Consider the following 5383-nt stretch of genomic DNA (forward strand, 5'->3'; position numbering starts at 1 on the left):
GACAAGTCTAACCTAGACATAGAATTTAGGGGTTTGAAGGCATAATTCTCACTCACTATGTGTGTAAAATAACAATAACAATAACCAACACGGAAAACATAAATCACAAACATAAGCTGAAGTTGTATATGTGACTACTAAGTATGAAATTTGGCAATATACATTTATAATGTAAGGGCTGTGTGTTAATGATTTTTATTGCTTAAGTTGCTTAGTTTAGCTAGAAAAAAACATTTATTTGGCATCAACTACATGCAAAGTACTGGAATAAGAACTGTAGGTAATTCAAAGATGGAAAAACTGGTCCCTGACCTCCAAATGCTCAGATGTTGCAGGTAGAATGATACAAATACTTTTTGAAATTGTGCATAGCCAGAAGGCTCTGTCAGAATTATTATGAATGTGAAAATAAAATCTTCTTGAAACATGGGGAAAGAAATCTTTATACTCCCATTAGCTATGTAAAAATATAGTGTTAAAGTAATTCTTTCAATGTTTGTTTTTATCTTTATACTAGAGGCCCAGTGCACGAAATCTGTGCACAGGTAGGGTCCCGTGGCCTGGCTGGCGATGAGGGCCGTTCTGTGGGGCAACCAGTGGGGTGACTGGGGGGCCCCTGCTGGCACCCACCTTGGCTAGCCTGGGGCCTGTGGGCTGGGGGCAGCTCTTGTGTTGAGCATCTGCCCCCTGGTGGTCAGTGCATGTCATAACAACTGGTTGTTCCACCATTTGGTCAATTTTCATATTAGGCTTTTATTATATAGGATAGAGGCCTGGTGCATGAAATTCCTGCACTAAGGGGGGGTCCCTCAGCCCAACCTGTGTCCTCTCGCAATCCGGGACCCCTCATACCTTACCACCCGCCTGCTCATTCCTTACCACTCGGCTCGCTGCTCCTTAGTGGCAGGCTCCTTAATGCTTGGCTCACTGCTCCTTAGCACTGCTGTGGAGGCAAAAGAGGCTCCTGCCACCACCACTGCACTTGCCAGCCATGAGCCCAGCTTCTGAGCAGTGCTTCTTCTGTGGGAGTGCACTGACCACCAGGGGACAGCTCCTGCATTGAGCATCTGCCCCCTGGTGATCAGTGCTCATTATAGCGACCAGTTGTTCTGGTCATTCCGCTGTAATGGTCACTTAGGCTTTTATTATATAAACTAGAAGGCCCATGCACAAAAATTTGTGCACTGGCAGGAAAAGGGGGTCCCTCAGCCCAACCTGTGCCCTCTCACAGATCACACTACTGCTCGCCCTGCCCGCCCTGCCCATCCCGCCCACCCTGCCCAAGAAACCGCAGGCCCAGATCCCGCTCTGGGGCAAAAGGCCGCTCAGATCTGCTGCCGCCCACCCTGCCCAAGACACGGCAGGCCTGGATCCTGTGCTGGGGCGGACAGCAGCTCTGATCACACTGCTGCTCGCCCTGCCCACCCCGCTGCCCCTCCCAAGACACAGCAGGCCCGGATCTGTGCTGAGGCAGACAACAGCTTGGACATGTTGCTGCTCACCCCGCCCACCCTGCCCAAGACACTGCAGGCCAGGATCTTGCCTTGGGCGGCGCAGCGGGATCTGCCTGCAGTATGCAAATTAGCCGCCACCTTTGTTGGCGGTTAACCACCATCCTTGTGGGATCGGGCCTAAACCGGCAGTCAGACATCCCTTTCACAATCCAGGACTGCTGGCTCCTAACCGCTCACCTGCCTGCTGGCCTGATTGCCCTAACTGCTCTCCCCTGACAGCCTGATTGCCCTAACTGCTCTTACCTGCCAGCCTGATCACCCCTAACCACCTCTGCCTCGGCCCCGCCACCATGGCTTTGTCCAGAGGATGTGTGGAAGATGTCCAGTCTAATTAGCATATTACCCTTTTATTAGTATAGATTATTACTAGAGGCCCGGTGCACAGATTCATGAGCTGGTGGGGTCCCTCAGCCTGGTCTGTGGGGATTGGGCTGAAACTGGCTCTCTGACATCTCCCAAGGGTTCCCAGATTGCAAGAGTGTGCAGGCCAGGCAGAGGGACCCCACTGGTGCACAATCTGGGCCAGGGAGGAACTGTGGGAGGGCTCCAGGGCATGTCCGGACTATATTGCCCAGTCCTGATCGGCCAGACCCCAGCAGCAAGCTAACCTACCAGTCAGAGCCTCTGCCCCCTGGTGGTCAGTGCACATCATAGTGACTGGTCAAATGGTTGAATGGACAATGAGCATATTAGGCTATATATATATATATATATATATCCTATATAATAAAAAGCTAATATGCAAATTTACTGAATGGCAGAATGACCAGTTGCTATGATGTGCACTGACCACCAGGGGGCAGATGCTCAATGCAGGAGCTGCCCCCTGGTGGTCAATACGCTCCAGTGGGGGGAGTACCACTCAGCCAGAAGCCAGGCTCACAGCTGGTGAGCACAGCAGCAGAGGCAGGAGCCTCTCCCACCTCCGTGGCAGCCCTAAGAATGTCCGACTGCTGGCGTAGGCCCGCTCTCGCATCAGTTGGACATCCCCTAAGGACTCCTGGACTGCAAGCCAGGTGCAGGCTGGGCTGAGGAACCCCCTTGAGTGCACAAATTTTGTGCACTGGGCCTCTAGTATATATATATTTTAGAGGCCCAGCACACAATTGAAATCACACAAGGAGGCGCCTGCCTCCCATCATGTGAGGAGGCACCCTGAGGGGGGCTGGGACCTGCGCCTGACCCATGTAGCGCTGGCCACCACATTGTATCCACTGGGGTGAGGGCAGGCACTTCTGTGTGTTGTGTCTCCACTCCGGCCTGCCCCCAGCCCCAACCTCCCTGTGGCCACTGGGGTTGGGGTGACACTCAGTCCCTCCTGCCCATCTGTGCATGCAGCTCCTCCTGAGCAGTCGTGATGCAGCTCCTCTTGAGTGGTAGTGATGCTCAGCTAATTAGCATATTCCCTTTTATATATGTGTATATATATAAAATTATATAATATTACATATATAGATTAGCATAGTGCCTGTCTAGGCAAATTAGCCCTTAAATACTATTTGATTAAATAAAATTTGAGGGGATTGGTGGTGAAAGCTTTTAGAGAGAAGATGGGATGCATTGATTTAATAATATTAATGAATCTCTTTCTACTGAAGATATAGCACTTGACAAGATGGTCCTTGTCTTCATGAAGCTTCTGGTCTGGCAGACTTTGAATGTTGAAAGCATTCAATAAACTTTAATTAGTGTAATACAGTCAAAGCTTGAAATTTAAAGAAGAATGGCTTATAAAAGCCATGAGTATTAAATAAGTAAGGAAAGAAAAAAATGTTTAAAATATAAAAGACAGTTTAGGCAAGACAGAAACAGTTCCAGGAGTTACTGTGAACTCTTTGATTAAGATTTAGTCCCTTAGTATCATAGTCAAAAGGTCAAGTGGCACATTAGTCAAGTGTCATACTAGAGAAGGGACAAAAATTCTAAGAGAAAGAATAAAACCCATTTATGCTTTGATCATATAGTAGAAATGTAAAACAGAGTTTTCTATGGACACTAGCCAATTTTCATTCCCTTTTAAAGTAGTCTTTTTTTTTTTCTTTCCATTTGTGAGTTATGCACCTAAGGTTTCTTGGTGTTCCTATTGACATTGTATGGCACCATGTTTATGTAATTGGCACATGTTTTTCATTACCACTATAAAGGAGGTGTTATTGATGGAGTTTTCTCTAGGTGGAATGACCAGGACTTTGTTGAAATCCATCCACACTAAACATTTTTCTGGCTTTAATTTTAACATTTGGTCTGAGTCAGGTGTAAGTTACTCAGTAGGACATTTCAAATAGTTTGATTCATGTCCTTGTTCTTCAAGGACCCTCAAATTACATTGGAAAACTTATCTTCTCTCCTTTAAGTACTTTGGTCACATATAACAGTACGTAAAAGAAAACACAATAGAGGATGGTTTGTACCACTTCAGACACCGCTATAATTTAGCCATAGGGATTCTCAGTCTGGTACTACCTGATCCAGCTAGCTAGGTAAAGGGCCAGGTACCGCCCAAGAAGTACCAGGTAGCAAGAAGTAACAGTCTCGGCCTCTCCAGTCTTGCTGAGTATGAAGAGCTGGGGCAGGATGGCCGCTGATTCCAGCTAGATGGAGAAAGTCCAGAGGTTCTCCAGGGGAGTTCTCAAGGAAGGACCGGCCAATGACAGAGACCAGAAGAAACTCTAGGTAGAATGTGTATTCTCACTGTCAAACTTCTCATAGATCATGTACACGGTGACAGAGGCACAGAGAAGAAAAACCACCTCATGACTGTTGACGATGAAGCTGATGAACAGGTCCAGATACCTGGTGTCGAAGAGGAGAATGAAAGTATCTGGCTCTTCTCAGAGATGCCTGTGCAGTACCTGGACTTACAGATCTTTCCTAGGAGCAAGATCACAGCCAGGAGGTGGCTCAGCTCTCTGAGGATACGGAATATGGTCATGGTCTAGCAAGCCAGCTGTAGATCCACACGCAGATAACACCTGTGAAACTTTCTGGCAGGCCAGAGGGCTGCCACCCCCGCCTCCCTGCCAGTGGTCCCAACCCACCCTCAGCTCTTACTCTGCCTGGAGGCCTCTGCTGGGCAGGGTGTTCTCAGGCAAGAAGTGATGTGGCCAGCAGTCTTTCCAAAAAATAATTTTTTATTTTTCAGTTAAGTTGACATACAATATTATATTAGTTTCAGGTGTTCACCCCAATGATTAGTCATTATGTAACTTACTAAGTGATCTTCCTAATAAATCTCATACCCACCTGACACCATACATAGTTATGATAATCCTAGAGGCCTGATACATGAAATTCGTGCAAGAGTAGGCCTTCCTTCCCCTGGCTGCCAGTGCTGGCTTCCCTCCGGCACCTGGAGTCCTGGGACCCGGGACTGGGCTTCCCTCGCACTCCCTGCTTCATCTGGAAGGTCGTTCGGTCTAATTAGTATATTATGCTTTTATTATAGATTATTGACTATATTCCCTAAGCTGTACTTTACATCCCATGATTATTCTATACCAATTTGTACTCCTTAATCCCTTCACCTTTTTCACCTAAAATGTTCTCTGTATCTATGAGTCTGTTTCTGTTGTGCTTGTTTGTTTATTTTGTTTTTTAGATTCAATTGTTGGTAGATGTGTATCTATTGCCACTTTATTGTTCATATTTTTGAGTCTTTTTCAAGGACAGGGGTGGAGAAGCAAACAGTCATTAGAGGATGCTTATCAATGGATAAGAGAGAATCACTGATCAGCTGCCTCCTACATGCCCCACAGTGGGAATCGAGCCCACAACCGGGCATGTGCCCTGACTGGGAATCAAACAATGACCTCCTGGTTCATAGGTCAATGTCAACCACTGAGCCATGCTGGCTGGGCTAGTCTGCAATT

The 5383-nt window shown here is 47.1% G+C and overlaps 1 pseudogene; it reads right to left on the minus strand.

Moving 5' to 3' along the window:
• Positions 1 to 3835: 3835 nt before the first annotated feature.
• LOC102764938 lies at positions 3836 to 4446 on the minus strand (annotated as a pseudogene).
• Positions 4447 to 5383: the final 937 nt, after the last annotated feature.

This window comes from Myotis davidii, unplaced genomic scaffold, assembly GCF_000327345.1.
Source record: "Myotis davidii unplaced genomic scaffold, ASM32734v1 scaffold433, whole genome shotgun sequence".
NCBI lineage: Eukaryota > Metazoa > Chordata > Mammalia > Chiroptera > Vespertilionidae > Myotis > Myotis davidii.